The following is a 9,278-nucleotide window of genomic DNA, read 5'->3' on the forward strand; positions in this document are numbered from 1 at the left end:
CAGTTACCTGCCAGTCACCTGCCAGACTCCTGCTTGTTACCTGCCAGTCACCTGCCAGATTCCTGCCTGTTACCTGCCAGTCACCTGCCAGATTCCTGCTTGATACCTGCCTGATATCAGCTTACCTGCTTGCAAGCCTGCGGTCCAACGGTCTGCCTTCCGACACCTGTCAGTCTGTCTATGGACCAGCCTGCCCGCTCACCTGGGAGCGCTCACCTGCTACCTGCCTGCTAGCCTACCTGGAGGCTCTGCCGTCACTTGCCGTGACCACCTGCCTGTCCAGAGACTCTTGCCTGCTCACCTGGGAGCGCTCACCTGCTACCTGCCTGCTAGTCTACCTGGAGGCTCTGCCGTCACTTGCCATGACCACCTGCCTGTCCAGAGACTCTTGCCCGCTCACCTGGGAGCATCCACCTGCTACCTGTCTGCTAGTCTACCTAGAGGTTCTGCCGTCACTTGCCGTGACCACCTGCCTGTCCAGAGACTCTCGCCCGCTCACGTGGGAGCGCTCACCAGCCACCTGCCTGCTGTCCTTCTACCCAGAGACTGTCCCTGTCACTTGCCGTGACTACCTGCCCTTCTACCCAGAGACTGTCCCTGTCACTTGCCGTGACTACCTGCCCGTCTTCCCTGGGAGCCACCCGCTTCCTTACAAGGACCGCCCCCTTGTATAGTTGCTCATTGGTTCCACCTCCCAGACCCGTTACAGTTTGATCGGGCCATGGAACCCGGTGGCACCCAAGCTCCCTCGCTCTCGGACCTATGTCATGAACTTTCCCGTCAGAGGTCCCAACAGGAGTCCATCCTGAGTCACCTGCGTGGTGTTAACTCCCGCCTGGACACATTGACTACATCTTCGGGAGCTGCCTCCACTCGCACACTTACTACCCCGGCACCGCCGCAGCCCATCAACACCATGGCATCTCTTCCCGGTCCCCGCCTCTCCACCCCTCCTCGTTTTGGCGGAGATCCCAGCCAGGCACGGGGCTTCATTAACCAGTGCACTCTGCACTTCGAACTGTTGACACACCAGTTTTCCAGCGACCGAGCCAGAGTAGCCTTCATCATGTCCCATCTAACGAGAGAGGCACTGGCTTGGCTAAATCCTCTATGGGAGAGAGGAGTCCCCCTGGTGTCCAACCTGCCAGCCTTTCTCACGGCCTTCCGGAAAGTCTTCGACGAACCAGGACGGAGGACCTCATCCGCATCATCTCTGCTACGCCTTCGTCAAGGAAATCTCTCCGTGGGCCAATATGCCATACGGTTCCGTACCCTTGCTTCGGAGCTGGCCTGGGATAATGACGCCCTGGTGTCTGTCTTTTGGGAGGGTCTGTCCGGCCGTATTAAAGATGAACTCGCCGGTCGGGACATTCCTACCACTCTCGACGACTTAATAACACTTGCCACCCGGATTGACATCCGGTTCCAGGAGCGCACCAAAGAGGTCACCCGTGAGAGGAGGTTTCCACGTATAGCCCCTACCTTCCAGAAACCTGTCACTTCTTCCGTTACTACCCAGGCGCACTCACCTGAGCCTATGCAGGTCGACCAGACCAAGATGGTCAAAACCAGTCAAGAGTTACGCCGAGCCGAGGTGAGCTGCTTCTACTGTGGCAGTAAGGAGCACCGGATCCGTTCCTGCCCGGAGAGGTCGGTAAACGCCTGTGTCTAGGATCGCTCAGAGAGGTCGTCCTAGACAAGAGTAAACCCTCTCCATCTCTGTTGCTGTCGCTCTCTATCATCTGCGGGGAGAACCGTTATTTTGAACTAGCCCAACTTGACTCTGGAGCTGCCGGAAATCTCATTTCTTAGTCTCTGGTAGAGAAATATCGCATTCCCACCAAACCTCTAGCTGTACCATTATCTGTCGCTGCCGTGGATGGGGGCCTCTTACCACATCACATCCAACTCATCACCGAATCCATAACCCTGCAGGTGGGAATGCTGCACTCTGAGAGCATCTTCTTTCATGTTCTGCCTGGACTCTCTCACGCCCTCTTACTAGGCCTACCTTGGCTTCAGAGACATGCACCCGTGCTTTATTGGCAGACCGGAGAAGTCCTTCGCTGGGGACAGGACTGCCATAAGACTTGTTTAGTTCCCGTCCATCCTGTCCGTCCTTCTCCTACTCCAGCCAATCTACCTGGTCTTCCGGCTCCTTATTGGTCGTATGCGGACGTCTTTAATAAAAAGGAGGCAGAGACATTACCCCCTCATAGACCATACGACTGCCCAATCGACCTGATGCCCGGCGCTATTCCTCCCCGTGGGCGCATTTACCCTTTGTCCGCTGCTGAGACCCGATCCATGTCAGAATATATTGAGGAGAATCTGGCCTGGGGATTCATCCAGAAATCTACTTCCCCGGCGGGAGCAGGCTTCTTCTTCGTCAAAAAGAAGGACGGCTCACTCCGTCTCTGTATAGACTATAGAGGCCTTAACCAGATCACAGTGAAGAATAAATCCCCCCTTCCGCTCATTCCGGAATTATTTGACCGTCTGAGGGGGGCTAGAATCTTCACCAAGCTGGACCTCCGTGGGGCGTATAACCTGGTCCGTATCCGTCAGGGGGATGAATGGAAGACGGCATTCAACACCCGGGACGGCCACTATGAATATCTGGTAATGCCCTTCGGTCTCTGTAACGCTCCCGCCGTCTTTCAAGAGTTGGTCAATGACATCTTCCGGGACCTTCTCTACTACTGCGTAGTGGTGTACCTGGACGACATCTTGGTCTTCTCTCCGGATCTCCCCACACACCGGAGGGATGTTCGTCAGGTTCTGCTCAGGCTCAGGCAGAACCACCTCTACGCTAAATATGAGAAGTGCCTCTTTGAGCAGACCTCGCTTCCGTTTCTGGGCTACATAATCTCTCAGACCGGCCTACGAATGGATCCTGAGAAACTGTCTGCCATCCAGAAGTGGCCCCGACCAGAGGGGTTGAAAGCTATTCAGCGGTTCCTGGGTTTCGCCAACTACTACCGCCTCTTCATACCGCACTTCTCTTCCCGGACTGCCCCAATCTCTGCGCTCACCCGTAAGGGCACTAATCCCAGAGAATGGCCGCCCGAAGCAGAGGAAGCCTTTCTTTCCTTAAAACAGGCTTTCTGTTCCGCTCCGGTGCTGCATCGTCCGGACGACAACAAATAATTCTTCCTGGAAGTTGACGCCTTCTCCTCTGGAGCCGGAGGGGTACTTACCCAAAAGTCGCCTTCCGGAAGAATGGTAACTTGCGGCTTCTTCTCCACACTCTTCTCCTCTTCTGAGCGCAATTATTCTATAGGAGATCGAGAGTTATTGGCCATTAAGCTGGCACTGGAGGAGTGGCGTTACCTGCTCGAGGGGGCTCTTCACCCGGTAATTATTTACACGGATGACAAGAACTTGGCTTACCTCCAGAGCGCCCAGAGACTTAACCCGCGCCAAGCCCGGTGGTCCTTGTTTTTTGCCCGCTTTGATTTCGTTCTTCATTTTCGCCTGGCAGACAAAAACATCAAAGCTGACGCCTTGTCCCGATCCTTCCTGGTGTCTGATCTAGAGGAGGAACCGAAGCACATCATTGATCCCGCCAGAGTAATGCAGGTGGCTCCCGTGAATCGAAATCGTCTCCCTCCCGGTAAGACGTTCGTAACAGTACCTGATCTGAAGAAGGTCCTACTCTGGGGTCACTTGTCTAAGCTAGCTTGCCACGCCGGTCAGAAAAAGACCCTCCAGCTTATTACCCGGCATTACTGGTGGCCTACCCTGCACAAGGATGTAATAGACTTTGTTTCAGCCTGTGTGTCCTGCGACCGCAACAAAGTTCCGAGACACCTGCCAGCCGGTCGCCTCCTTCCTCTTCCAGTACCTGCTGCCCCGTGGCAGCATATAGCTATGGACTTTATAACGGATCTCCCTGTCTCTGCCGGTTGTACGGTCATTTGGGTGGTCGCTGACCGCTTTTCCAAGATGGCGCACTTCATTCCCCTGCCGGGTCTCCCGTCTGCACCCGAACTGGCTAAAGACTTTATCCGCCACATCTTCCGTCTCCATGGCCTGCCCCTCCACATCGTGTCGGATCGTGGGGTTCAGTTCACCTCACGCTTCTGGAGAGCCACATGTAAGCTGCTTGACGTCACCCTGGACTTCTCCGCTTACCACCCACAGTCCAATGGTCAAGTGAAGCGGATCAATCAGATCCTGACCAGTTACCTCCGGCACTTCGTTAATGCCCACCATTCGGACTGGGTGGATCTCCTGCCATGGGCCGAATTCTCTTACAATAATCACGAGGGCGAATCTTCCTCCAAATCCCCGTTTTTTGTAGTCTTCGGTCAGCATCCTCGGATCCCATTTCCCGTCTCCACCTCGGTGGACAATCCGGCTGCGGAATCTCTCATTAGCGAATTCTCCTCCATTTGGGAGAGTACCCGATCCGCACTCCTTCAGTCGTCCGAGCGGATGAAAAAACACGCTGACAAAAAACGCCTGGATCCTCCACAATTCCGTCCTGGAGATAAAGTCTGGCTCTCGTCCAAGTATGTGCGGCTCAAGATTCCCTCCTACAAGTTAGGGCCTCGGTTCATCGGCCCACTGGAGGTTATCAAACAGATCAACCCGGTGGCCTATAAATTGAAACTCCCGGCCAATTTACGGATCCCTAACTCCTTCCATGTATCTCTCCTCAAACCCGTGGTACTTAACTCTTTTTCCAAGTCTACAGGTACGCCCCCTGCTCCGGTTTCCACTGAGAACGAGTTTGAGGTAGAGAACATTCTGGCCACCAAAAGGGTAAGAGGAAAAACCTTTTTTCTGGTAGATTGGAAGGGGTTTGGTCCTGAGGAGAGAACGTGGGAGCCCCGGGAGAACATCCATGCCCCTCTCATCCTTGATAAATTTCTCTCTGGCCTAAAAAAGGGGGGGCCTAAAGGGGGGGTCACTGTAGCGTCGGCGTCCCTGCCTCCTGCTAGGCAGGGACGCTGCTCCCTTCACCTCTCCGCTCCGTGCCCGGCGTCTTCCTCCCGCTCTGCTGGCAGCGCGCGCTGCTTCCCGGCCACGGTGCTTAGGGCGCACGCGCGCGTGCTCCCCCTCTCTTAAAGGGGCCGCGCGCGCCGTCCTAAGGAGTCCCCGGCCAATGGCCGGAGGACTTCACCATATATAAGGCACCTCCTCCAGAATGGAGGTGCCCGAGCAATGTTGTTGCAAAGCCTTCACTCTGCTTCAGCCCTCAGGTCCCGCTAACAGTTACCTGCCAGTCACCTGCCAGATTCCTGCTTGTTACCTGCCAGTCACCTGCCAGATTCCTGCCTGTTACCTGCCAGATTCCTGCTTGATACCAGCCAGATATCCGCTTACCTGCCTGCAAGCCTGCGGTCCGACGGTCTGCCTTCCGACACCTGTCAGTCTGTCTATGGACCAGCCTGCCTGCTCACCTGGGAGCGCTCACCTGCTACCTGCCTGCTAGCCTACCTGGAGGCTCTGCCGTCACTTGCCGTGACCACCTGCCTGTCCAGAGACTCTTGCCCGCTCACCTGGGAGCGTCCACCTGCTACCTGTCTGCTAGTCTACCTGGAGGCTCTGCCGTCACTTGCCGTGACCACCTGCCTGTCCAGAGACTCTTGCTCGCTCACCTTGGAGCATCCACCTGCTACCTGTCTGCTAGTCTACCTGGAGGTTCTGCCGTCACTTGCCGTGACTACCTGCCTGTCCAGAGACTCTCGCCCGCTCACCTGGGAGCGCTCACCAGCCACCTGCCTGCTATCCTTCTACCCAGAGACTGTCCCTGTCACTTGCCGTGACTACCTGCCCTTCTACCCAGACACTGTCCCTGTCACTTGCGGTGACTACCTGCCCATCTTCCCTGGGAGCCACCCGCTTCCTTACAAGGACCGCCCCCTTGTATAGTTGCTCAGAGGTTCCACCTCCCAGACCCGTTACAGTGGTGATGCCATCATCAGCACAACTATCCTGCTTTTGTGCCTTGTTAAACAGTCACTGCTGTCAATTAAACATGAAATTTTGCATGCGGACTAGGTGGAGATGGAGAAAGACATGAGATAGGGAGATACTACCCAGTTTAGCCTCATCTCATCTACTCAGCATGGATTGGGTAACAATGAGGTAACAATGAGGTGGTGGAGGCTGAGGAAGAGGAATAGGAGCTGCAAAAGAGGCTAGTACCCACACAAGCTTTGTCCTGTCTCTCTTACATGGATGGGCTGAGAAGGGGAATGAGGAGGAAGAAATGGAGGATGAGGATGGGGAGATGGAGAGTAGTCATCATTAGAGATGAGCGGTGTTCGACTCGAACTGTTCGCCAATCTCAAATTCGAGCTGTTTTGGGCCGTGTTTGAGCCGTTAGACGAACCCGAACGATTTGCAAAAAATCCCGCTGTTCGAGGTTATGTTCGATAACTGTTCGTGCACCAAAATTGTAACTGGATTTTTTCACAGTAATAATGTTAAGCAATGTTAATACACGTTTTCAGCGTACAGCGGGCGGGGGGAGGGGCAGGGGATGGATCTCTGCAGAAATAATGCCGATCTCCATTTTTTTTTTTCTTTCCCACATTTACAGGGAGCGGTGCAGTCTGTCAGCCTATCAGCAGCGCAGACACGCAGCAAAGTGCTTTTTTTTCACACAAGCAAGGGCATGTGTCATTGGCTGTGTATGTCACATGTCCTTGCCCTATAAGACCCAGCCATTTTCCCCGTCGCTACCATTTTCTCACTGCTGCAGCTGAGTGTTAAACGGCACCGCTGCTGCTGTTAGCCCTATATTGTGTAACTGTGAATTGCAAGCGAATTTTCTCTTAAATAGACAGAAAGGTTTAGGGAGTAGGGACTAGTTTGTAATTGCAGCCCTTTTGAGGGCTAGGTTACAGCAGTTCCTAGCACTTTTTGCCAGACAGGTCAAGTGTTTTTCACAGCATTTGGCTATATCTAACTAAGCCCATCCTTTTGGGCCTCTAGCAGTGTGTGTTAGTCAGTGGAGTAGCCTCTCTGTGTTGCAAGCTACACCACCTGTGTATCTAATACCATTTTTTTACTGCACCTAGCCAAGTAAAACCTTTTGGGCATAGTAGCAGTGTCTGTTACTCATTGTAGTAGCCCATCTGTACCAAGCTCCACCACCTTTGAATTTAATAACATTTTTTTACTGGATCTTGCCCAGTAAATAATTTTGGGCCTGTAGCAGTGTCTGTTACTCATTGTAGTAGCCCATCTGTACCAAGCTACACCACTTTTGAATTTAATAACAATTTTTTACTGCATCTAGCCCAGTAAATAATTTGGAGCCTGTAGCAGTGTCTGTTACTCATTGTAGTAGCCCATCTGTACCAAGCTACACCACCTTTGAATTTAATAACAATTTTTTACTGCATCTAGCCCAGTAAATAATTTTGGGCCTGTATCAGTGTCTGTTACTCATTGTAGTAGCCCATCTGTACCAAGCTACACCACCTTTGAATTTAATAACAATTTTTTACTGCATCTAGCCCAGTAAATAATTTTGGGCCTGTAGCAGTGTCTGTTACTCATTGTAGTAGCCCATCTGTACCAAGCCACACCACCTTTGAATTTAATAACAATTTTTTACTGCATCTAGCCCAGTAAATAATTTTGGACATAGTAGCAGTGTCTGTTACTCATTGTAGTAGCCCATCTGTACCAAGCTACACCACCTTTGAATTTAATAACAATTTTTTACTGCATCTAGCCCAGTAAATAATTTTGGGCATAGTAGCAGTGTCTGTTATTCATTGGAGTAGCCCATCTGTACTAAGCTACACCACCTTAGTATTTAGTAACAATTTTCACTGCATCTAGCCAAGTAAAACCTTTTGGGCCTGTAGCTGTGTCTGTTACTCACTGGAGTAGCCCATCTGTACGGATATGCAGCGATACTAAATAACCAATGGTGCACAAGCTTATGGCCTCCGTATTGGGCAGAACAAGTGCTGACAAAAAAACAGACACTCCTGGAACTCTTCCCAATAGTGGTAGCAATAGAAATATGGGGCACGGGCCTGGCTAACAAAAATATACACTTCATAACAAAAAACAACAGCCTAGCGCACTGCATTAATAAGGTGGCATCATCGTCTCTCCCAGTGCTAGGCCTACTACGCCGGCTAGCATTCCTGTGCCTAAAACACAATGTATGGGTCCGCGCTAGCCACGATGCTGAGGGGTCTAACGCTGCTGCTAATGCTTTATCACAATTCAATTGGCAGATTTTCACAGAGCTCCTCCCCAACGCCCACACATCGGGCAACAGTTGCCCACCCTCCCTATGGGATCTAGTGGCGAATAGTTGATGCCATTAATCAAAGCGTCAGTTGCCAAGTCGACATGGCAAGCATACGGTAAGGCATGGGAAGAGTGGACACGACTAGTAGCAGGCAGACGGGTTGACCAATGTGAACAAGCCAGATTACAAGTCACCATAGAATTTCTCCACCAGCTAATGATGAGGGGCATATCAGGGGCGTCAGCACAGTGGTGTTTGACCGGAGTAGCATTTCACTTCCAACTACTGAATTAGGGAGATGTGCCAAAGAGATTCATCATCAAACAATACATAAAAGGGTGCAAAAAGGGGTCAGCCAAGTCAGGAGTGTAGAAGTCCCGTCCTGTGTCACTAAAACTGATTTCTCACATCATATCCCTAACACCATTAACATGACACTCACAATTTGAAGCAACACTTCTGTCTACTGCATTTGCGATCGCCTTCTTCGGGGCGCTATGCATAAGCGAATTAGTCCATCAATCCAAAATTACCACCAGTGGAGGCTTATTACAGCAGGACGTAGTCATAGCCAATAATGCAATATGTCTATGCATACGCCAATCGAAAACGGTTCCAGCGGGCAGGGGCACTTGGGTACTTCTGCAACCCACAAACGGTACACTGAGTCGGGTAACAATAGTAAAAACATATATAACCATCAGATCACAAAGTAATTTCTTCCTATCACACATTGATGGAACGCCATTATCAAGATACCAGTTCCAAGCTATATTTAATAAATGCCTAACATCGGCAGGGAACCACCCCAAAGATTACGGGACACACTCATTCCGCATAGGCGCGGCCACGGAAGCAGCAAGAGCAGGACTGTCAGAAACGGAAGTTCAGAGGATAGGGAGATGGCGATCCACGTGTTTGGCGAGATACATAAGACCGGACTTGTTATCCTAACGTGGTTTGTTTCTTTTACAGGTGACGCTAAGCCAACAGTGTGGGTGATAGGCCACTCGTATATATATATTAGGCAGAAAAAAGGGCGAAA

The sequence above is a fragment of the Phyllobates terribilis genome, unplaced genomic scaffold (genome assembly GCF_046119375.1).
Source record: "Phyllobates terribilis strain yellow unplaced genomic scaffold, ASM4611937v1 Scaffold_4__5_contigs__length_816908805, whole genome shotgun sequence".
Classification (NCBI taxonomy): Eukaryota; Metazoa; Chordata; class Amphibia; order Anura; family Dendrobatidae; genus Phyllobates; species Phyllobates terribilis.